At 40.3% G+C, this 26253-nt stretch overlaps 1 protein-coding gene and 1 pseudogene; both read left to right on the top strand.

Moving 5' to 3' along the window:
• The window catches only part of LOC121148045 (prostaglandin-E(2) 9-reductase-like), a 296739-nt gene that overhangs the window by 106017 nt on the left and 164469 nt on the right, over positions 1–26253 (top strand).
• On the top strand, positions 19209–20343 carry LOC121148180 (annotated as a pseudogene).

Below are 26253 nucleotides of genomic sequence, written 5' to 3'. Positions count from 1 at the left end.
TTTTGGGAACTTCATACTGCTGGAGGTTGAAGTTTATGGGTTGGACACAGAAAATGATCACATCTCAAAACAAAAACAAGCTATGACCCATTAAGAATCTCATCTCAGTTGGAGGAAGAGTTTTGTGTATTACTTTACTCTGAATAAGTATCTCATTGACAACAAGGCACCATGCCACTATTTTAGAAATGACCTTGTGCTTGTTCCTGCACTCATATTGAAATCATCACATTTCTGAGATATTTCCTGTCACCAGGGGAAGACAAACTAAAAGCTGGAAGCAGAGCTGGGTCAAGGTAAAAAGAAAAGTATTCAAGAATTGACAGACACTATTAAAATGCCAAATATTAGAGTTATGGGTGTCCCAGAAGGTGCAAAGAGAAGCTGGTTTACAAATGTATTTAATGAAATAATAAGGGAAAACTTTCCTAATATAGAGAAAGAATTGGGAAACAAAGTCCAAGTGGGGCACAGAACTTCCAACAGGCTTGATCAAAAGTGGTCTTTATCACGACACGTGATCACCAAGTTCCCTTCAATCGAACATAAGGAAAAGATCCTTAAATGTGCATGGGGAAAAAATCAACTGACATATAACGGAATGCCAATTAAACTCACAGGAGATATCTCACAGGAAACTGTACAGGCAAGAAGAGAACTGAGCGACATATTCCAGATTCTAAAAGCTAAATATTGTCAGCCCAGGGTAATGTACCCAGCAAAACTTTCATTTGTCTTTGAAAATGAAATAAAATTCTTTCACAGTAAAGAAAAGTTAAAAGAATATGCCTCTTTCAAACCTGCCCTAAAAAGGATACTTAAAGACACATGAAGCCCACAGGTGTTGCAGCCCTGCTTGGTCTGGCCTGCCCCATCCCAATTCATGCTTCCAGTGGGAGTGGCAGTTCAGCAGGGAAATGCTTCATGTTCTCCCTACCGGCTTTCCCTCCTCCCACCCTTGTTCCTATGTGTGCTAGTTGGATGATGTGGCCCAGTCTGGCATGGTCCTATTAGCCTCGGCATTTGCCAGTGGGTGCTATAGCCTGGCTCGGCCCAATCCATCCCTAATTCCAGCTGACACTGGTGAGGCTTACAATCTAGCCCAGCCTAGCAGGCACCCAATCCCGCCTGTAATGTGTGCTGGTCTTCTGCATATCTGAATTTTGCAACTTAAAAAAAAAAAGAAGAAGAAGAAAAAATAACTGTTTTTTCAACCTTGAACAGACACCACCCTTATTACTAACCCTGTAGCAAAGCATCCTTGATTTAAAATATTTACATAGTCCTCAATCTGCTTTGAAAAATTTTCCTTTGCCTCAGCGTTTTTGAATACATGTCACATTTACTGCAACACAGGTACTACCATTGCACTGCCCTGCTATTTTCATTTACATCATAATTTTTTGGAGACTTTTTCTTTGATTGCTTTTTAATGATACTTCAGGAAAAAAAACTAATAAATCAACACCTTCCTCCGTTTCTAATCTCTCTTGGTGCCTCCTAACAACCAACAACAGACAGGCAAAGACTCAGGGCTGCTGAGGAGAGCCGCCTTGGATCACAGTAAAGCAGGAAATTTGGGAGGAAGGGCACTGAGTGCAACAGATTAATGAACATCAATCAATGAAATTAACCTGAGGCCAGCATTAAAAACTGGATATGCGAACAGAGTAAACCCAATCAATCAGAAGCCCCAACATTGACATTTCCCCATATAAGGTACATAACAGTTACAGGAGGGGCGAGCAGAGAAATCCTCAGCATCTTGGTGAGGTGTCCTTGTTCTGTGTCTTACCTAGCAAAGTATGTTTGAGTCTATACTGACCAAGCTTTCCTTGTTGTTCTCTGTCTATTCAAATATGTGTGTGTGTGTGTTTGGAGGGGGGCTTTGGAGCAACCCTGACAGTCATTGCATAGAGGGTGGAGACCCAAAGTTGGAACTAAGTAAGGACAAGAGAAAGTTTCTTTCCTTAGTCCTGAAGGGAGTTTACTGTTCTTTTGATTCTGAGGACCACTCTGGGTTCCTGGCTGTTGTTCCGACGTCCTTGGATGCCCCGAGGATTGATTGGGTTTACTCTGTTGGCTCTACCTTCAGACCAGAGAAGGTCTCTCCAAAAAGCCATTGAACTTATCTGGGCAATAATATGAGGATCACAATGCTTGGTATATGCTAGCAATGAAGGAATCTCAACTGAGCTTGCGCTGAGTCACGCAACATGGTGGAGGAATCTACCATGGGGGGGAGGGTTTTGGGAGGGGTGGTGGGAATCCCAGTACATATAAAACTGTGTCATATAATAAATACATAAAAAAAAAAACTGGATATGGAAGGACTAGAGCCTTTTTTTCCAGTGTATGCTGATTTCACAGAAACATTAGATTATGTCAGCATCACAGTGTAAATTTAGCGCAGTAACCTAAACAATTTAAAACAGGAATTTAAACAATGCTTCTGTTGACCTTAAAATCCTCTCCTAGACTCCACTGGGTCTGTGGAATTTTGCAAATCAAATACAAGCTTCCTTAACATTCAAGATGTTTGTTACTTTGCCAGAGGTTAAGATCAGCATAGCTGAGCCTATTTGTTTGCAATCAGAATTCAGCTTAGCAAATATTTGTTGAGTTCCCTATTGTACATAAACAGTGCTGTTTCTATCTTCAAATCTGCAAAGAACAAGTCTAAGAATTCACTTTTACAGGATTATATCCTCAGATTTTTGCTGGAACTGAAAAAAAAATGGTTTTCTTTGAAATAAGAACTCAAAAGTGAGATTATCTTGATGTTTTTAGTCCTAAAATAAGCTTCCTCTTAAACCATGGCTTAGGAAATGAAGCGAGGATCTCCTACTATAGTGCCTTTTAAATGATTTGCACGCAGGCCCGGCACAGTGGCACAGTGGCACAGTGGTTAAGGTCCTCACCTTGCACTCCCGGGATACCATACGGGCGCCGGTTCTAATCCCGGCAGCCCCGCTTCCCTTCCAGCTCCCTGCCTGTGGTCTGGGAAAGCAGTCGAGGACGGACCAAAGCTTTGGGACCCTGCACCTGTGTGCGAGACCTGGAAGAGGCTCCTGGCTTCGGATTGGCATAGCATTGGCCGTTGCACTCACTTGGGTAGTGAATCATCAGATGGAAGATCTTCCTCTCTGTCTCTCCTCTCTGCCTTTCCAATAAAAAATAATAAAAATAAATCTTTTAAAAAAAACCAGATCTGTACGGAGCCTACATGTTTTAACATATTGGTTACTCAATACCATGTCAAATAATTTCATAGTGTTGTAAATTGTTCTGATGTTTGTAAGGAGTTATTCAAATATCCCACCCTGGACCTGGTGCCATTTGCTCTTCCTCACAGCTCACGAAATTTGCGCTGGTCTAGCCATCCACCAATCAGATGCAACCTGGCATTCCACCTGAGAATCCCACCCCCAATCTTCCAGCTCCTTTCCCAACCCCACCCACTCACCAATCATCTCTAGGCATTCACCTGCAGGCAACAATCCCCTGGGGCCTGCCCTCAATCCCTCCCAATCTCCGCCCCCACACCTTGCAGACAAAAAGGACCCCAGGTGCGGTGCTCTTTCTCTCTCTCTTCTCCTTCCAACCTCTCCTCCCTCCTTTGTCCCTTCCCCTTTTTCTCTCCACCAGCTCCACCCTGTTCCTGTCTGGCTGAAATAAACCTCCTAAGATACCTCGTTCTATCTGGTGTTTTCAGCTCACGGTAAAGAACCAGGTTGTGGGAATTAGCTGTGCGTGATAATATTATAATATCACATGAACTAGAACTAGAACTCAAACTTTTTAAATAACTAACAATGTTACGTTGTGGCTTTTAATTGATTGGGATGATATTCTGCCAGTTCTGCCTTCAGATCAGAGATGGTCTCCCCAAGAAATCGTTGAATTTATCTGGACAATAAGATGCTGGACTCTATGCTTGGTATATGTTGCAATGAAAGAATCTTGACTGAATTTGAACTGTAATACTGCAACAAGGTGGAGGAATCCACCATGGGGGGAGGGTACCGGGAGGGGTTGGGGGAACCCCAGTGCCTATGAAACTGTGTCACATAATGCAATGTAATTAACAACAACAACAACAAAAAGAATGCAGGCAAATGTTTCACAAGTTCCATGCTCAGCCCCTAGAGGGTATGGTTGTGAAGACCCTAAATGCCTCAGAGAAGAAAATAGTATTTCTCCACTCCCCCCCCCTCCCCGCCCCCTCTGCCCAAGGCCCAAAAAGTTGCTGCTGGGCCCCCTGGTGGTGGTAGTTCCACAGCTGAGGCTCCCTGCTTGGAGCCTGTGAAAAAAACTTGCAGATATTTGGTTGTGGAAGACTCACCTGTGTGGGTGCATTTAAAGGGCTTTGGGGGAACAGTTAAGGCTGTTTCCTACTGTTAACACACTGTGCCTTTCACAAAGGTGTCTGACAGGGCACAAGCAGATCCGGAATTTTCTGCTAAATTGTGACTCAGAGGGAACTGGCAAAGAGGAAGTGAGGGCACTGATTTGTAATTTGCACAAAATAACAGAGAGAGAGAGAGAGAGAGAGAGAGAGAGAGAAAGAGAGAAAGAGAGAGTGATTCCTTGTTTCACTGTTTTACTTCCCAGTGTCAGTAATGACAGGGATTATATTGGGCTGAAGCCCTGAGTTGATATCTCAGTCTGGGATTCTCATGTTTGTGGTAGAAGTACAAATTTTTGAACTGTTACAATATTTCCCAACGTGTACATTAATAGGAAGTTAGAATTGGAAGTAGAACAAACATTGGAACCAGATGTTTAATATGGGAGTTCAAATGTTGTCTCTTCCGGAAACATTCATATTGAAATATTAAGAAACAGCATTATGTCAGCTATTTGATGATGATTCATTACAGATATTCAGATATTGGGAATCGCTATACTATCTTCCATAATGAATGTACTAGTTACATTTCTACCAACAGTGGATTAGAGTATCATTTTCCCCTGTATTTTCACCAACATTTATGTTTTTTTTTAATTTTTTTATTTTCTGACGATAGCCATTCTAATTGGAGTGTGGTTTTTATTGTCATTTCCCTGATGGCAAATGTACCAGATCATGTCTTTTGACCATTTGAATTTGAGAGATGTTTATTTGTATCCTTTGTACGATTCTTCATTGGAATATTTGTTTTCTTGTTGAGTTTCTTGAACTCTTTTTGGATCCTGGAAATTAACCATCCATCAATTTTACAGTTTGCAAATATTTTATCTCATTTTTGTTGGCTGCCTTTTCATATTGTTCATAGTTTATTTTGTGATTTATTTAGCTCTTATAATCACATTTGCTTAATTTTTATTTGATTGCCTATGCTTCTGGACTCTTCCAAGATATCTTTGCCTATGACTATGTCTTACAGAGTGTTTCTGATTGTTCCCCTGGGAATTTGATGCTATTAGATTTAGATCTTTGTTCTGTTGATACTTGATTTTTATATAAGGTATATAGGGGTCTTGTGTCATATTTCTGTGTATGTAGATACAATCTCCCCAGTACCATTTGTTGAAAATAATGTTTTTAATTCTTCAGTTGATTACAGATTGCTTCCAAATAATTTCTCTCCACCACCTCTGTAGATAATGTGGGTTCTTTTCAGGGATTTCTGTTCAATTGATCTTCAGATTTGTTTTTGTGTCTGTAAAAGATTGTGGTGATTACAACTGCCCTGTAGTATATATTAAAGTCTGGTATCTTGTTATCTCCACATTTGTTTTTGTTGTTTAAGGTGACTTGAGCAATTTGGACTATCTTAACCACGTATGAATCAGCACTGTTTTCCTTCCATAGATTCTAGAAGAATCTTGTAGGTATTATGTTTTGGATCACATTGAATTTGTATATCACTTTTACTACTATAGATGCTGTGATAATAGTAATTCTACTAACTCAGGAAACTGGAAGAATTTTCAGTGTTTTGGTTTCTTTTTCTATGTCTTTTTTTTTTTGATGTTTTGTAATGTTCATTGTAGAGAACCCTCAGGTTCTTGAATCAGTTTATTTTAAGGATAAAATGGTTTTTTTGAAGCTATTGTGAATGACCTTACACATTCTAAACTCTGGAGTTGTTTGTAGAAAGGCTATTAGTTTTTGTGTGATGATTTTATATCCTGCAACCTAACCAATATCTTTCAGAGTTCCAACAATTTATCAGTAGATTCTTTCAGTTCTGCTTTATGGAGGATCATGTCACCTACAAACAGAGATAGCTTGATTTTTACAATTTGTACCCTTTAATTTCATTTTCTTGCCCACTGGTTTTGGACTTTAAGAACTATATTGAATAGCAGTGGTAAAAGTGTGCATCCTTGTCTGTTTTCAAATATTGCCAGGAATATTTCCAACTTTTTCCCATTTGCTGTGATGCTGGTTATGTGTCTTTCATACATTGCCTTGATTGTGTTGAGGAATGATCCTTCTAAACCCTATTTGATTAAGGTTTTTATTGTGAAACATATTGTATTTTACTGAATACTTTCTCTGTATCTGTTGAGATAATCATATGGTTTTTATTCTTCAGCCTCTTAATGTGATGTATCAAGTTTACTCATTTGTGTATGTTGAACCATGGGGATCTGTGAGAATGCTCATTCTGATGTATTGCTGAATTCAATTAGCTGGTAATTTGTCAAGGACCTTTACATCTGTCTAAATCAAAATCAGTGGTCTACATTTCTTCTCAATCGTATCTTTTCATAGCTTTGAAATTAAAATGAATTTAGACTACTAGAAATGAATTAGACTACTAGAAATATTTTGGAAAGATTCCCTTCTTTCCGAGTGTTTTTAACTGCTGAGAATAATTGGAATTAGTTCTTGAAAAGTTTGGTAGAACTCAGCAAACAATCAAGTCCTGATCTTTTCTTTGTTTACAGGTTCCTTATTATCAATTCAATCTCCATCTTAGCTATTGGTCTATTTAGGTTTTTCTGTATCTCTTTACTAAATATTGGTATTTTGCATAAGTCCAGAATTATATCTGCTTTTTCTACTTGTTCAAACTTAACATGGAGCTGTTTGTAATCATTCTGGATGATTCTTCGTGTATCTGTGGTATTTATTGCTATATTTCCCTTTCAATCTCTGATCTTACTGATTTGTGCTTTCTCCCATTTTGTGGGGGATGGGAGGATAGTTGGACTAATGCTGCACTGATTTTGTTCAGATTTTCAAAAAGCCAGCTATTAAATTAGCTATTCATATATATAATTTTCTATGCTTAGAAGATAACGTTTAGGGCTGTAGACAGTGGTGCCAAATTCTTCCAATTTCTGTTTTTGGAAATTCTTTTATTTCACCTTTACTCCTAAGATATGCATGACAGGTCATTTGATGATAACACATAATTCTTGGAAAAGTTTTTTGAATTTTCTCATTTGTTCAAATTCTTTTATTACTAAGTTTTTTCCAAACAATTATCTTCTAGCTCAGAGATTCTTTTTCCTCCTAATGATGTCTGTTGTTAACATTTTCCATTGTGTATTTTATTTGGAATATTGAATCTTAGTTTCTAACATTTCAGTCTGATTTCTTTTCAAAATATCAATTTTTTTAAGATTTATTTATTTATTGGAAAGGCAGATATACAGAGAGGAGGAGAGACAGAGAGGAAGATCTTCCGTCCGATGATTCACTCCCCAAGTGAGCACAACGGCCGATGCTATGCTGATCCAAAGCCAGGACCAGGAACTTCTTCCGGGCATCCCACATTAGTGCAAGGTCCCAAAGCTTTGGGCCGTCCTCGACTGCTTTCGCAGGCCACAAGCAGGGAGCTGGAAGGGAAGTGGAGCTGCCGGGATAGAACTGGCGTCCATAAGGGATCCCTGGCGCGTTCAAGGCAAGAACTTTAGCCACTAGACCATGCCTCTGGACCCCAAAATATCAATCTTGTGAGAAAACTTTTCATTTTTGCCATATGTGGAGTGTCTGAACTCCTGCATTTGCTTTTGGTTGTTTTGGGGTAGTCTGATGATTATATTTTTAAATTTATATTCAGACATTTTATCAATCTCTTCATTTTTATGCTCTAATATTTTTGAAGTGTTATGTTCCTTTGTGGAAGTCATGTTGTCTCCCTTGTTCTTGTTTCTCAAATCTTTCTGATTTCTTTTAGTCATTTATACCAGTACCTATTTTTCTCCCCCAAAAGGTTTTATTTGTTTCTTTCTTTAAGTTTCTGAATTATGCCTTTGTGGTCTGATGGAATGTTTGCTCCTTCAGTGGATCTCTGCAAATGTGTGGTATGCATAGGAGGTGCACTGTGGTTTTTGCTCAAGTGTAGGGAAAAGAGTCCAGGGCGATATCCAGGTTGAACATGTCAGCTCTGATGTTTTGTCAGCACAAGAGGAGGCAATGAACATGACTCCTGGTGACACTGGCTGTCTTCCTCTTGTTCCAGGTGATTGGTACCCAAGGTTAGCATGTGGTGGCACAACTGCACACATGCGAGCACTTGAACCACATAAAGGATCTACGTGATTCTCTAAGTGCTTAGAGACTCAGCTTCACACCAGTCTTTCCCAGTGACTGAATCCCCACCACCTTTGTGTGAGACTCCCACTGTCACCGAGTGCTGGCGTTCCCCACAGCTGAAGGACTCTGTCCAATGCCTGCTCCAGATACCTCTGGTACTCTGCCTTAATGGCTCTCGTGAGTGTGCCTCCCCTCACAGCCCACTGAAGGCTGCTGCACGGGTGTATGTGTCACTCCCATCAGGCCACCTGCGCTGACCTAAAGTCAGTGAGCAAAATGGATTTTTCCTTTAGAGGCAGCCAATTAAAACTGAGAATGTGTCAAAAATCAGGTTTACACCACAGCTGCAATATCTGTACGAACAAGCCGCCTCCAAATAGTCAGTTTGATGGCGCTGTAGGAGAAAGGGAGAGAGGAGCATATTGTTTCCCCATGGTGACTCACCAGTATCTTTTTCTCTCAGTGTCACCTGTCTGGTGCCAGGGTGAGAATTATCTGTGAGATTCTATGCCAGTCAAAGCCGCTGGCTGCTCTGGCCATGCTATGTGTCTGCCGCTTCTGATCCACTGAGTTCTGTCTGCTGTGTGCAGTGTCCCTTTACATGGTGGTGAGAAACAGTTTACACTGGCTGCTGACTACAACCAGCATTTTCAAGGTCTGTCCTCTTGTTCCACAGAGCTTCCACTCTCTTCACTCACTTCCTTGCTGGAAACTTCTGTCAGTCAGATGTCTGTAACTGAATTCCTTCCTTCTTGTCTGAAGGTAAGCATGTAGACATTAAGGAAGAAGAATGTCCTTCCATAGCTGAGTGCAAAACTCGGCTGAGATCACTAATCCATGGTACATTCATCACAAACTGCAACCCCCAAGAAGCAGCTTCATGCTTTTCTTTCCCATTTCTCCATGCAGGATTTCTTGTAGCAACCGACCCTGAATAGCACCAACTATGAAGGTTGTGACACATGGCACACCCTCTGTGGACACTCTGGTATATTGTTTCAACAGGAGATAGTGAGCTTCCAAAGATCAATTTAAGGTGAAGGGGAAGACAAGTCACCAGTGGTCAGGTATTTCAGGGCCAATCATCAAGAAGCAAGCATGTAAACAACACTGATTATGTTCCTACCACTGTTATGCAACTAAGAGCTTCTTGAACACTGAGAGGAGAGGCTTTTACTATTTGGTCGAGTACTATCTGGGGATATAAGAGGAAAAAGATGCCATGCAGTAGATGCAAAAACTGTGTTCTATCCACATTAAGTTTGTTGCCTGTAACCCTGTAATGTGAAACTAACAAAAAAGTAGTAAAAAAAAAAAAAAAAAGGAAAGAATAGTGCATTAACTTGTATACAATGCCTTCACCCATTATGAGTAACCCAAAGGGATTGTGAGAATTTGGGGTGATATATCTAACTTAAGACATTATAAGGAGGGCCTGGTGAAATAGCTCAATGGCAAAAATCCTCTCCTTGATAGCACTGTGATCCTACATGGGCACCAGTCAGTGTCCTGGCTGCTCCACCTCCCTTCCAGCCACTGCTTGCTACCCATTAAAGCAGGAGAGAATGGCTGAAAGCCAAGGAACATTGAACTCACATGGAAGACCTGGAAGAAGCTCCTGACTCCTAACTATGGATCAGTGCAGCTCCAGTCATTGGGGTAATTTGGAGTGAACCAGCAGATAGATCTTTCTGTCTGTCTCCCCTTCTCCCTGTAAATCTGCCTTTCTAATAAAAATAAAATTAATCTTAAAAATATGATTACAAAGAGAGAGTGAAAGGACTACTTATAGAAAAGCAAATTTCCTTATGGATTGAGGATTAGTATGCAACAGTATCTGTTGGTGAGTGCTTCTGAAAACCTCCATGTCCTCTAGTCCTCATGTTTTTGCTGTAGCCAAATTGACCACAAGCCCATTAAAGTGTCATCACATCTGCTTATCATGTTTTCAGCTTATTTTCCAAGAAAGATTAGGACTGTTTGTACTGTGATGCTTCAATAACAACAACAACAACAACAATAACAACAACAACAACAACAACAACAACAATAATAATAACGAGTTCATGGCCCAGTGCGGTAGCCTACCAGCCAAAGTCCTCATCTTGAATATGCCAGGATCCTATACAGGCTCCGGTTCTAATCCAGGAGTCCCTGTTTCCCATCCAGCCCCCTTCTTGTGGCCTCAGAAAGCAGATGAGAATGGCCTGAAGCCCTGGGACCCTGTGCCCACTTGGGAGACCTGGAAGAGGCTCCTGGCTCCTGGCTTCGGTTGTGGCAGCTTGGGGAGTAAATCAAGGGAGTAAATCAAAATGTTGGGATTTAAGCAAAGACTGTACACAATAATCACATCCCATGTCATATTGTACATATTTTTATCAATCGCCTCAGGTATTTGTGTTAAATGGTTAACACACTCTAAATTATTCATTTACATCCATTGTGTCTCTGTATATTTTCATTCTAGGGTTGATCAGAATAGTCCACAACTTTTGGAAGAGGCAGTCTTGAATATCATTGTTAAGAAATGCAACTGAGCCCCAGCTCAGATCACCCTATGCTAACTTCTGCAGCTAGTGGTGGTGGCTCTGGCTTAAAAGCTTCAGTAAAAAGTGAAACAGTGACATTCTGGTAAAGATTTAAGCAGTGTCACTCCACGGTGAGCATGAGGATTGTACTGGTGCAATCTTTCTTTCATGAGGTCTTATACCATGTCCCATTACGCCCCTGCATCTCTCACCAGGATACTACAAGTTGCATCTTGAAATGATAGAACCAGGAAGCACTGGACTCAAAGTCTAGACTTTAGTCTCCTCAACTAGGTTGGAAATTTGATAATTCTGTGACACCAACCTTATGTTGATTTCAATATTTCGATATTTTGTGTTAAATTAGTGCTCCCATGTGGTGAAGATCATTAAGGACCTTAGTGGTCCCACTCACCTTCCCCACTTAAATTTCTATTTGAACTTTAAGCTCAAACTCAGGAATTATTAAAAAAAAGTCAGGTGCTCTGCTCCATATGTTTTTCCAACCATCAAAGTAGTTGGCTTAGCTCTATAGTATTTATTTTCTTAAATAGCTTGAATATGTTCATGTGTCTGTGTGCTGTTTGCATTCTGAGGTGTTAAATGAAGTGACTTCCTCTGAGTCAATTGCAACACCTTTTCCATGACAGATCTTGATATGTAGAATCTATATATAATCTTATAAATTGATCAAAATAGCAACTCACCATGTTAAGTTATTCCCTAAATGTTACCTTCACTGCATCCAGATCCTACAGATTAACTAACTTATAAAAAGTAAAGAATCTGGTGAAAAGCAAAGTGAGCATCAATTCTTCTAAACAACATAGTTACTATTTACTTAAGAAAGATAAACGAAGGCAGCTCTCACCTTTCAATTTATTCACTATGTGTCAATAATTTCTGGGACCGACTGAGGCTGAAGCTGGGAACTGTATGGGACAGAACCCAATTACTGAAGACATCAAGGGTCTGCATTACTTGGAAGTTGAAGCCCCAAGCCAAAGAGTTTCCCCCTAACTTGTGTGAATATAAGAAAAGAGTAATCAACTTTGCAGTTCTTGCTACTAGGATTACATTTTATCAATTCTTTGATTGAACGTTCTTTTAAGAAGGAACTTGTAAGATTGAGTGTGCTCAGTAATGTGTGTTCAATGAATAAATGGGAAATAATAGCTCAGACCTTCCTGTCATGATTGTGAAAAATATTAGTGCAAAACCTGTTCCTGAATGTGAGCTTAGAATCACATTTCTTACTCTACTTCCTAAACTGTCAGAATTTGTAATTTCAATCAAGCTGTATGTCACTTTGGTGTTATAGCCTTTTGTGTGTTGGACTTCAGCGTGGAAGACTTTACAATTGACAGGGAACTTGCATGTATGAGTGCTTGGGTCTGAAATCAGAATATGTATACAAATTTATTTTATAGTCCTTTCTATTTACAGCTTATGATTAAACATTCCTTTCACTATTGAGAAAGTAAAAATATACTGCTTTCTAAAACGGTCCCAACTGGAGACTATTATTCTCAGTGAACTAAACCAGTCTCAGAAGGACACATATTATATATTTTCTCCAAAGTAAGTCAACGTTCACTCAAGATACAAAACTGATATATAGGTAAACAATTATATGCACACATTCTCATACCTAAACTGTATAATGTAGACTATTGTACGGGGAAGTGAAGATATGTTGCAGCCTCTACTCCTGAATAAAAGGTGGAATACCATTGAAACAGTTAAATAAATCTGAACAATATGATACATTTTCTATCATTGTCTATATCCACAATGTTTTGATTTACTTAAGTAGCAGGTTGTAAACTTGTAACAGTTGCTAAAGTGTTATATTACTACTGTACTAATATGGGAGGGTAGAGTGAGGGAGAAGTGGGAGCAAGAAAAGAAAAGGAAACAAGGGAATTCTTATACCTATAAAACTGTATCATGGAAAATAATAAGGTAATAGTTATATTCCATGGAGCACACATACCACAGCTTCTTTATCCACTCAAAGTCTGATGGTTGTCTGGGTTGCTTCTATGCCTTTGCTATTGTAGACTGTGCTGCTCTGAGTATAGGATTGCAGATCCCATTCTCATATGCACATTTCATTTACATTGGATAAATTCCCAGAGATGGGATAGCTAGCTCATATGCCTGATCAATGTTAAGATCTCTTAGCACCCTCCATACTGACTTCCTTTGTGATTGTCCTAGTCTACACTACCACCAATAGAGAAGGAGGGTATCTTTCTCCCCATGTCCACACCAGCAAGTGTTGTTAGTAGAGTTCTGGATGTGGTCTAATCTCACTGGAGCTAAGTGGAACTTCAATGTGGTTTTCATTTGTAATTCTCTGAAAGCTAGGGAGCCTGAGCATTTTTCATATATCTACCAGGCGATTAGCCATTTCAATGTGTGTTTTTTTTTTTAAAATAGCTGTTTCCTTTTTCCATCTCTTCACAGGGTTCTTTGCTTTGTTGTCCCTGGGTTTCTGAGGCTCTTTGCAAACCCTGCAAACTCTTTGTTAACCTATCAGTTGTATAGTGTGTAAAGATTTTCTCCCATTCCATTGGTTGTGTCTTCATTTTGTTGATAGTCTGTTCAGCCATTAAAAAGAATGAAATTCTACCCTTTGCAGCTAAAAGTTTCCAATGATGACCTGCTAAAATAGTTCAGAGCTATGAGCTGGTGCAACATCTAACACATATATTAAGAAAAGACAACATGAGTATAAATATAGAAGGTAAATATATTTATTCTAAATGTCTAAACTCCACATGGGGATTGCAAATAAAACATCGATAAGAATGTCTCAATCACGGGCCTATTCAGGAAATTTAAATGATTGATGGCTGTGTCATATCAAAAACATTTCAGTTTTTGACTAGGATGACCTTTCAGTTATTCATGTAACTAATTTTGCTCTGTGAAGTAGATACTACAGACACTCTTGCTAAGCAAAACAGTCAGTGGTAAAAATGGCTACTCAAATTAGCCTGTCACCTGACCTGTGTTTTTCCTTGGTAGCTTTTGGGGAAGAGTAGGGTTTGTTTCATAGCCTCAAATTATGTTTTGTCTCCAGTGAACTAACAACAGTGATACTAAGCAATTGTTCAGATTTTCAGTAAGTAAACTATTGCATCAGCATGAACAGCTGATTCTCTTAGGTTATTTAAGCTGAGACAGGGAAACAACAGAGATTTTTCCCTTTTGCCTAGTGTTTCTGAACTCAATAGAGAGAATGATAGCCATCATTTTCAGCACAGGAACTTTCTGAAAACTTTCCAGGCTCCCTCAAGCTCCTATCCATCATGCTAAGAAATTCAAAAATCATGCACACAGCCTTCCACTCAGAGATATGCTTTCCAATACATAGTTTTACCCAATCTCTAAGATTTGCTGAAAGACTGAATAGTATTTGTGGGGAGCCGTGCAGTTGGGTCGGATGGCATGGGTGTGTGATGAGCACCACTCCTCAGTTAGCAAGGCTGCGAGGAGTTTCTGGCTGCATGGCAAGGCCCGGCAGAATGTCTCTGGTCACCTCATTGCTGCCTCACCCATTGTATGGAACTCAATCACCTCTCTGATGTTTCATAGAATTCTTCTGAGGGTGTTGTTGCTTTTCTGCTAATGTGAAGTGATTCCTGTAACTGGTGTGACACCTCAAATTGATCTATCATGTTATGATAAAAACACCTGTAGTAACGTAAGGCTATGACACACAGTTAAAAGTATACAATAATACAATTGAGCCCACTATGTTTCCAAACATCCTGTTATTTGCCCACTTTTGTCCTAAAGTTTGCCCTAGTATAAGTAATGTTTTCCTTAAGAAATGGCTTGATAATATCTTGCAACAGATGGCAATCATGGAGGTACAAAGAGTTTGTTTACCATGTGCCTCGAACTGTTACAACACATGACATGACGCATTTTAGTTTCTTACCACAGAAAGCAAAATTATATGGGGCATCTTTTATAAGGAAATAAATGTGAACCCCGTCAAATTGGCTTAAAATCTCAATCTTATATTGGCACTTATATTTAGGGAAAGAAAACAATTTATAAAAATCTTTATCTTATATTGGCACTTATATTTAGGGAAAGAAAACAGTTTACATAGATGAAAGGAAGTTTCTTGTAAGAGGCCCTCTGTAGATTAGCTGAATTGCCTTGATCCCTTTCACTGCCCTTTAACAAAAGAATAAAAAACAATTGAATCAGCACTAGGTGACGGTGACCGTAATTAATGCATGATTTGATTATAAAATTTAGCAAAGAATCTATGTTATATGCTTTTATAAAATCCTTTTACTTATGATCTTTTAATTCTGTATTCTTAATATTTTAATCAATATTAGTTTGTGTTTAGTAAAAGTTGATTTTGAGTATAAGTAAACTACTTGTCACTATGTAACTGCATGCGCTGCCAACCGTGGAGTTCCTGGCTTCCGCCAGGTGATTGCAGGTTTCAATGAGTAATGGTTTGTTAAGAATGTTTTCTTTGAAATAGAAAAATATTTTTTAGGATTGCTTCTTGCATTTTCATAACCATGATGTAATGAAAAATGAAACAATTGGATGTTGTGAAAAAACTTGTGATGATTTATGTATAAATAAAGAAGGCAACTTTTCTGAGTTGTCCATTATGAGCATCAAGTCATAGTGGTCCATGTCTTATCTCTTCCTATCATCTCGCCAATCCATGCATCCTTTGCAAGCTCTCAGTCAGCTGGAGCTGGTCTCCGGCAAGTATTGGAAGACTCTGAACTTAGCTTGTGTAGCTTGTCTGGAATTCTCTGTGTCCACACAGATATTTGTGGGTTTTTTGGCTGGGAGGGTGGGTTGGTGAGTGGTGAGGATTATAAAGGAACACTGTGCACTTAAAATGTTCCGACAGTGTGTCCATCATGGGTATTTGCATACTGGAACATTGTGCTGTCCTATTCTGTTTACACAACCTGGATGAATAATTACACTGGACTTATGATTATTCTCTGTGAAAACTCTTGTTGTGGCTTTAAGAATACCGGTATTAGGACTAGGTGTGCATGCTGTTTCTAAACAAACCTGATACACAAAAGTCAGTAAATAAGGTGTAGTAAAAACTAAGAGCATCAAGATTTTATGCATAGGCAGAATGACTATACTAATGAAATGGATTGCGTCTAGTTGCTTACTCATTGCACTATTATGAACACTGGCCTTCCTTCCTTCCCTCATTTGATATTCATCCCTTCTATTGTTAAAGTTTTCCAGATTCTAGTAATTTCAACATATTTCCCCCCAAATGGACAATCTTATAATCTTATAGTGAACACTGTGAATTAAATCAACCTAGAATTTTATTCCCATCCTTAAGCTATTTCGTAACTTATTTAGGCTTTTAGAGTTACAATCACTATCATTATGTTTCTTAGTCCAGTTTAGCCAGGATGACACTCCTTCCCAGTCAAATGTACATAGAGAAGACGAAACATTCTTTCAGAAACATCTAAGACAATAGGGCCGCAAATCTGTGAAGGGGAAATATGAGACATGACAGGGAGCTGGATCAGGAATAAAAGAGAATAACAAGGAATAAAAGAGAAATATTATCGTGTAATGTTGACTTGTGTGGCACACATTAACAATTCCACTATTATCTCTTTGTTAAATAATGGACCTCTAATATTAACAGCTAAAAACCTGAGTCAAATTACTTCTTTTCAGTTGATCAGGGGAAAAATTGGTATCTATTTGAGTAGCCATTTTCCATTTTCTCTTGATTATGGATCTCTCTTTAATTCATTATAATTTTAGAAAAGCACACCGTTGAGAGATGTAAACTGGTATCTCAAATGTTATTTCAATTGCGACTGCACGAAACAAATCCCACCCTAAAAATGATAAAAATTCCTTCCCAAACTTGAGAATCTTGTGAAATAAACTACCTCAGCTCCTGGGCACTGCATCAGCTTAGCTTCTGAGCCTGCTCACTCCTTGACTGCAGTGTCAGTACTTTTGAACTGTCACTGAATCTTTCCTACCACTGAACCTTCTATGGATTCTTTTCTTAACTTATTTTCTGCACCTGGACCCTTTGCACTCAGATTCCCCAACATAAGGAAATTGTCGCTTTTTGACTATGGTTTTCCTGGACAAGATCATTGCCTCTTCAAGCTTACTATTACCACAATTGTTGCCATTTGGCTACTCATGTTAATCTCGTCCTTGGCATATGGTCTGTAAGACTCTACCATGCCTCATGAGTGACACTGTGTATGAGATTTCTGCAAAAATTGTCTGTCTCTCTCCTAAGAAAATTTAGTTAGAGATAGTGTCACTATGTTCCTTGTTTTCTCAAACTGATGTGGCTATCTTCATCTACGCTCAAGATGACAAAAATATACAGAGGAAATAGTCTGGAGGAAGCGAGAGAAGTTCTTGTGCCACAGTTAATGAAAGTCAACGTTTTCTGTTCCTCTCTTATCTGTGTGCTCTGGGGTTAATGTTTCTCTTGTTTTTAAGTCATTTTAGGTAAGACTGTCTACTTAAGTATATTGAAACTAATACAATTATTTGAGTTAATAACTTCCTCTTCATTCCTCTCTAACATTGCATTTTTACTTCTCCCTAAGAGTTTTAAGTATCTGAGATCCACTAAATTCTCAGTTGAGTGAGTCTCAGCAAATTCTTGGTTTGAAAATATATTAGATAAAAGAAAGTAATAAATACTGCAGAAGAGTCAAAGTAAAAAAAAAAAAAAATCTCTGATCCCCATCTACTCATCTAGTTTTTCTGGTTCAAGTGTAAACAGACATTTAAAAATAATGTAAATATCCCTTTGCTAAGCAATTGTTTGCCTTTCACAGCAAACAAAAACTTGAAGCGAGTGAATGAAGCTAAAACCTGTTTTTTTATGACTCATGGCACCTTCTTCATTATAACATCATTTCACCTTCCCCCTTCTACCCAGTGCAGTGGCTGAGCTGAGAAGTTCCAAGATCTTTTCAGATCAGTTTCCTGTTTATCCTGATTGGATGTTGTGGATTGAATGATAACTATAGAGACTAAATACTGACCAGAGTGGTACAGGTGCTGTGAGGGTGTCCTGCGACTTCCCAGCTAACAAGATTCTCTTAAAATGCTGTGATCCAGGAAGCACCTGCTATACTTTAAGTAGCAATAATTGTACCTCTTAGTGTCATTATAGAAAAAGTGATTCATGATCCCCTATCTGAATGATTAGCACTCCACTTTTTGCCTTTCTCTGTAAACTGATAACATGAAAGTATGGGAAAGTAGTTCCTCAATGGCTAAGTCAGTGACTTTCTCCCACTGTTCTTGATGTCTAAAGTGAATAACAATCACACATAAACATGTCACATGTAAACTGACTTAATGTATGAATATACCGTGTAGAAAAAGTGTAGTATTGGTGGGCTGCCATTGTCGATTTGTTAAAGCATTGCCTGCTGTACTGGTATCCATATGGGTTATAATTTTAGTTCCCATTGCTTTACTTTATTTTTTTAAATATTTATTTATTTTTATTGGAAATGCACATTAGATTCTTGGAGAGAAGAAGATAGACAGAGACAAATCTTCTATCTACTGGTTCACTTGCCAGATGGCAGCAATCAATAGCGCTGGGCCAATCTGAAGCCCGGAACTGAGGGATTCTTCCAGGACATCCATGTGGGTTCAGGAACCCAAGAACTTGGGCCGTTCTTTATTGCTTTTCCTGGACCTTAAGCACGGAGCTGTTTGGGTAGTGAAGAAGCTGGGGTGTGAACCAGCATCCCTAGGTGATGGCAACACTAGCAGGTAGAGGATTAGCCTGTTGTGCCACCTCACCAGACCCTGCTTCACTTTTAATCCATCTCCCCACAAATGCAGCTGGTAAAGCAGTAAGGTACAGTCCAAGTGTGTGGTTCCCTGATTCCAAGCTCCCAGCTCCTGGCTTCAGTCTGGCATACTGATGACCATTTTGGCTGTAACTCTATGCTTCAAATGATTAAAATGAATCTTTTAGAAAAAGGATAGAATTCGTTTTGAACACGAAGTGTGTGAAAAAACCATTTCAGACTGTCTTAGGATTTAAGATTTACTTTGTCACAAAGATACCCTGAACTTTATACAAACTGAAGCTTCAGGGTACAGTGCTAACAGTCAGATGCCTTCCCACAATGGGTCAGTGATGACACAGGAAAATGTGGTACTCATCAGAGACATATTAGCAGTCTTGTAGAACTGACCTAATTGGGACCCCGGTTAGAAGGTAAGAGCAAATGTGTGATCATCAGCCCGCCGAAAAAAAGCCGAAGAAGAGGAGAATGCGCAAGTGATAAAACTGCCCCTGTGGGCCCACCACACAGTGGAGAGGATAGAAGAGTTTGTGAACAAGGTCTGGGAATGGTTAGACGGTCATCTTGCATGATGTGCTACCTGACAGGCTGAAGGCAGCAAATAATTGGCAAATAAAAGGCAAAAAATTGCTTAGCAAAGCAATATTCACCTACTTGCTTTATGGCCACCGGTCACCCATGCCCTCCTTTTCTACCTGCTTCAAGAGCTACTTCTGGCTACATACAGAATCGGGCAATATTGGACCCATCTGATTACTTTGTGCTGTTTCTCTTTTGGGGAATCTTGACCATGCTCAGATTAAATATGTGCTGCATAATTCTTCTCCAGGAGAATGTGGTGTTTGGGATGGTCTTTATGGGTGTAGGGCTTCTCTACAGTTTATCCTAACTTGTCAAAACTACATATCATCATGCAGAGAAAGTCTCCTAAATTTTTCCAAACTGTGCTACTCAGAGATTCTTTTATTGATTATGGGAAACTGCCCTCTAGCTGTTACTCCTTCTACTACTCCCACAGCCATGGCTCAACTACTTCTCTGCTCTCTGTGTTCTGGGCATACCTGTCACCATCTAGGGACAGTGAGATCATTTTGTTACCCCCTAAGTCCCAGCAGACAAGAATAGGTGTGTTCCTGAGGCTTGATTTGATGGGAGCTGTGCCCACCATGAACTTTACTCTCACTGAGGCTTTGTGAAGGCCACCACAGTGGGTCAGATGGGATGATTCTTCCATATTTTACCCCAGCTGGGCTCTGTACTATTCATAGTCCTGAGAGATTCTCTCCCAGAAATTTGAGTTTTGGTTACGGTCACATCAGATTTCCATGCCTTGGTGGAAGCAGCAGCCTTCGTTCACTTCTGCAGGCTCTCCCACCTTCAAGAATTCTGTTATGGCCTAGAAGGGGGTTGTACTGACAACTTCCTTCTCTTAGTCTTCCTGAGAGTGGAAGAGTAACTTCCCAAGTGTTTTTAAAATTAACTTTTCTGCTGATGTGAAAAGAAGAATCTGATTTCTCTGTTAGAGATCCAACATCAACCAAGCTCCTGCCCTCTTTCACACCCATTGCACAAACAAAACAAACAAACAACAACAACAAAAAACACCTTGCATTTTTTCACCAGCTGAGAAAGGTGGAGACCCAGTGCTCTGTGACCGCTGTCCCCTCACAGAGGCAGTCCTTTGAAACTGATGTTGAGATTTTGCCCTCACCTTACCATTTTGGGACAAAACATATAAGCTGTGTAATGGGATTCTCAGAGATACCATTTTTTTTTCTGTTAAAAAAAAATCCCTCACTACACATGTCCTTGTTTTGTAACCAGCTTATAACAGGAATTATTTTTGTGCCACACTTTTCAGAAATAATTGAAACCTGGTTCTGTTTTTCTCAGTCTCAGATCTGCTTACAGAGTAGGAAGAATAAAGGCAGCAACTTTTTTTTAAGATTTATTTTATTTTTATTGCAAAGTCAGATATACAGAGAGGAGGAGAGACAGAGAGGAAGATCTTCCTTCTGATGGTTCACTCCCCAAGCAGCTGCAATGGCTGGAGCTGAGCCAATCTGAAGCCAGGAGCCAGGAACTCTTCCTGGTCTCCCAAGTGGGTGCAGGGTCCCAAGGCTTTGGGCTATCCCGACTGCTTTCCCAGCTTACAAACATGGAGCTGGATGGGAAGTAGGGTTGCCAGGATTAGAACTGGTGCCCGTATAGGATTCTGGTGCATTCAAGGCGAGGACACAGAGGCAGCAACTTTTACAAGCCTAGTTAATCATGGAAACATTTCAAGGTTTCAGATAACTGGAGTTAGGAATATCTCTTGAAAATGTAAGATTAAAATGAGAAAATGTATTTAATATCAAAATCTACCTTTAAAAAGAAACCTACTAGAATTCTTACATGTTTTGATGTAAAGAAAGTATGAATATAAAACAAAGAAGTTACTTACTATTTAAAAATGAAATGATTTTAGGTGTGTTTAAATAGTGAACAATAATAAATAGTTGTTTATCAAATATCTTGTGATGATTTACAATTCATATGAATGCTCAATAGAAAATTTACTTCTGAGAGAAACCAGAAGTTTGTTTTCAAGGCATAATTCCGTGAAAAACTTCTTTTATAGAAGTCTAAAGTGGTTCAAATTTCTTCCTAATACCACAAAATGATTCTCTGAATTCACCATTCCTTCGAGCCTTATTTTTTTCCTGAAAGCTTTTTTTTAAAGCATTTGGGAAAGTGCTTTTGTCTTGCTCATATAAATTGTGAAAGCAGAGGAAAGATATCAGCTTTGCCAGAAGAGAGATAGCTTATGAATCACAATTGTCACTCTGTGTAATGAAACAATAGTCAGTTATTTTCTGTGCAAGGAATTGGGAACAATTCCAAAGGTAATAATGGTAATGTTGACATGAGCGTTTATAGTTAGATTGACCAGATTGACTGGAAAAATAAGTTTGCTTAAATCCATGGGGTTATTCTGAACTGCTTAATTTCATGCTTTCTGCCAAACTTGGAAATGATAAAATAGGCAAATCAGTGCCCAGAATAATCATCAGTCATCCATCTGATCAACTGAAAAGCAACTGAACTTTGACCAATTTGTGTGTTGTATATATCTAGCTTTTGTCTGGTCAAGCTACAAAACAATTAAGCAGCCCAGAGTCACCGAGGAATACATACTTGATAACAAACTTATTTTTCCAGTCAGTCTGGTCCATCTTACTATAAACCCTCACGTCGACATCATCATTATTCCCTTTGGCATGTGTAATTTTCTTATAAAGTCATTTATTTCTCTGAGATATTTGAAGGAGAGAGAAAAACCACATGCAAATAACTTCTATGAAAGTATTTTTATATTTTAATAATTGTTGTAATTGTCAGTTACTATTTTAATCTCATATTTATTTTAAAGTAGACTTTTTGATAAGTCTATTTGCATAAGAAAAAGCCTACAAACAGGTCACCCAACCATCTCAGCTATATCTTGGCAGCGAAATATGGGGCAAACAGAGACTCTATGATGGATTACGTCAATCAATGGATTCTTCAAAGACCTCACAGTGCTTGGAGTGGCAAGACCTGCAGCGATTCATAACTGCTGAAGTATCAAAACCTCTTAAGCAAGAACCTCAGAGCATACTCTACATCCGGGACCTGGGGAGGGTGGGAAATTGGGTGGGCCTTCTCCCTTAATACCCCCCTTTAAACATGAAGGAAACAATATGGAAAAAATAATAGTCTTACCCACGTTCCTGTAGCCCTTGAACCTTTTTACCCTAATTAACTATGTAACGATTGTCAAAATACAATTTAAAAAAAAAACCTATAGTAGACTTATTATTATCTAAGAATTTTGGTAAAAACTGGTCAGGAGGGTGTTTAGAATATATCCCATGTGGATCTTCAGAGATTACTGTATATAGGAAGGTCAGATAAATGGGAAATACAAATACGAGAAGAACATTTTCAGCTGCAGCTGTTTGTAGAAAAATGTACAATATTTGAAGCAAACCAAAGCTGCCTAAGTATTAATTTCAAATTCCATTTTCCTCAGCTTGATCCACTGTCTATCAATCAAAGCTAATTTAATCAGTCTTGGAAAAGTCACTGAAACAAATGTAATTGGATTGTTCTGACATCTACATAACTTATTTACCAGTGCCTTTGTGTTGATGAATGTGACTTGTCTGATTATAACTATTTTATTGTTAGTGTCATCATGAATATTTGTTTTATTTCATTTTATGACACAGTTTCATAGGCTCTGGGATTCCCCCAACCCCTCCCTAAGCCCTCTGACCATGGTGGATTCCTCCATCTTGTTGCAGTAGTACAATTCAAATCCAGTCATGATTCTTTCATTGTGAGCATGTACCATGCATAGAGTCTAGGCTTTTATCATTCAGACAAATTCAACAGTTTCTTGGGGAGACCATCTCTGATCTGAAAGCAAAGCTGGCAGAATATCATCCTGTCTAATGAAAAGCCACAACATAACATCAACAATTTAAGTAGCCAAACTCACAGCATGTTATAAAGTTTATACTAATTTGTAAATTTGCATTTTAAATGGAGAGAAAGCGATCTTACATTTGATATTTTACTCATTCTCAAATTTCCAGCAGCCTCCTGGCGGCTGATGGGTCTCAGGATGGGTGCCTCATGCCTGGATCCCAGACTACAGCCACCATGTGCACATGGTAAGCTCTCCCTGGGTGGCCAGTGCACCATTTGGCTTCAGGCTCTGCTTGCTGGCTGCCCGGCTAAGGAGCTCTAGGTATTTGGTTCTTTGAATTGCTGCTTAGGTAGCTCCAGGTTGAACCCACTGTGCTTCTGGGATGTGAGTCAATCCTAAAGATTCCCAATGACAGTAATTCTTCCTTTGAAAAACTTGTAATCACTGGACAATGCTTAGCACCAGTTCATGCAAAAGCTAAGGCTCAGGGATGGTCCAGCAGAATCATACCCTGTTACCTGAAATGATGATGGATCAGGAAAAAGGTCCATACAGGGCCATTACATTAACTAGCACTAGAACCATAACCAGGGGCAGATTCTGTGAGGGATGCGTGGGTCAAACCATGTGGAAATTCTAGCCCCACTGGTTAGCTCAAGAGATGGAGGGTGATGGAATAAGCTAGGTGTGACTAAGGCGCATATCATCAACTACAGGTAAAGGAACTCCCAATAGTCTGGACTGATCAGGGCAGCACCCAAATGTGCATCCTGAATAGGGTGTGGGGTGGGCTGGTCTGCAACATTCACCAGCTTATACATGGCCAAATGGAAGGCCAGACTGCACTGGGCACTGGCCTAAAACCCAATGACATGTATGAGAACTGGGTCTGGGAGTGGATCAAGTGAAGGAACTTGGAAAACTCCCTTGGTGAATCGTAGATCCCACTGGTGAACATGTGGTCCAGACCTGGGGGTTGGACAAGCTGGGCAAAGTAGCTACAATGGCTGGCCATTGTGTCAATTGGTAATCGAACGGGATGTATTAGGCAGGACAGAGCAAGCCTTGGCCTACAAGCAAAACTAGAAACCAGGAGGGAGCACAGGTCATGCTGAGCAAGGCTCTTGTACCTACTGGTCTGCATGAGTCAGGGACTCTAAGCAACAGTGTCTAAGGCAGAGGTCGGGACAGGTGAGGGGCTGTGCCAAGCTGAGTCAGAGCAACCACTGGCATGCGGGTGATCTATGGCTTTGAACAGGCCCAGTTGGGGAGCTAAGGGGACAATCCTATCTTGGTTGAGGTTCCCACCAAGGGGCCTGAAGGCTGGAATGGGGGTTGCATTTTGAATGGGACACGGTTGTAGTTTCCCTTGGCACAAATGTGGACTGGGATTGGATCACCAAACCAAGCCAGAGTCCAACACTGTCTGGTGTCCCGGAGGACCAGGGTAGATGTGGGATGGACTAGGCAAGGTCTCAGGCCTTACTGAACCATATGTGAGCCATATGTGCCATGTGTGAGCCATGGCTGGGCTGAAACATCCAACAGCAAACACCATTTTGGGTTGAAGGCCAGTTAGGAAGAGCCACTGTTTCTGCTAGGACAGGACATGAACTGACTAGGTCTGGCTCATGGACCCACTGGCATGCGCAAAATCTGGCATTGGGAGAGGTTCTGATGGAGGAGCCTGGGCAACTCCTCTGGCAGGACACAGACCCGGCAGGTAAGCGCAAGAAGCATGATAGGAAACAGCCCAGAACAGGCTATGGAAAGTTACCCACTGGCCTATATTTGGCATGGGTCAGGGCCAGACCAGGCTGAATCTGTTTACATCATCCACTGGCAAACACAGACACCAGAACAGTGTGGGTTGAGCCGGGTTTGGTTGTGACAAAAACCAATGCACAATACAGAATGCCAAGGTGAGGTTGCCTGGGCCAGAAGTGACCACAGTACCCATCCAGCATGTGTGAGAACCAGGGAAGAAGGAGGGGAGCAGAAACCAGCAGGGTTATAGGGAGGGTTCCTTTGCTAGACAGCTACTCCCACTGGAGAGCATGAGCTGGGGTAGGGGCAGAACAGACCAAGCAGGATTACAACACCTGTGTGCCTCATGTGGACTAGATTAGGGAAAATCCAGGCTGGGCTGATTATTCCTACTGGTGCAAACAAAATTAGAGTGGGTGAAGGTTGTTTGGGCTTAGCCACAGCATCAGCTGGCAGAAGCTGGCACTGGGGGCTAACTTTGCCTAGTCAAATGCCAGAACCACCTGAAGAGTGCATAATCCGGGAGTGGGTTAGACATCTGGGAGGGAAATAGTGGGCTCCTCCCTCTTGGGTTACCACTCCAGTGGAAGGGCATGAAAACTAGAACAGGGGCTGGGGTGGCTAGGCAGAGGGGCACTCAACAACATCCGTGAGGGCTGAATAGTGGAGCTGGTTGGATGGAACTAAGCTTCAATACCCATCGACATGTACGAGAGACAAATGGGATGTGGGACAGACTGGACTAGACTGCTACACATACTGGCAAACCAGGGTAGGGGGTGTGCCTGGTGGGGGTTATTGTGGGTCACTCTGACTAGGCTGCAGCTCCCACTGGTTTATGTGAGGGCCGAGTATGTGCTGGGCAGCACCAGGCTGGACTGCAACACCCATTGGTTCCAGTGGAAGTTGGGGCTGAAAACAGAAGCAACCCAGCAATTGCAACCACCAGGTGATCGGGGCAATGGACTGTGCCAGGCTCCTGGCTTCTGTTTGGCTCAGCTCCACCTGTTGCAGCCGCTTGCGGAGTAAGCATTGGATGGAAGATCTTTCTCTCTGTTTCTCCTCCTCTCTGTATATCTGCCTTTGCAATAAAAATAAAATAAATCTTTAAAAAAATTGTAGCAAATGTGGTATAAATAC

The sequence above is a fragment of the Ochotona curzoniae genome, unplaced genomic scaffold (genome assembly GCF_017591425.1).
Source record: "Ochotona curzoniae isolate NIBS_2020 unplaced genomic scaffold, NIBS_Ocur_1.0 scaffold_4683, whole genome shotgun sequence".
Taxonomy (NCBI): Eukaryota; Metazoa; Chordata; class Mammalia; order Lagomorpha; family Ochotonidae; genus Ochotona; species Ochotona curzoniae.
Note: the sequence above shows the minus strand (reverse complement) of the source record. Positions and strands in the feature narration are given on the sequence as shown.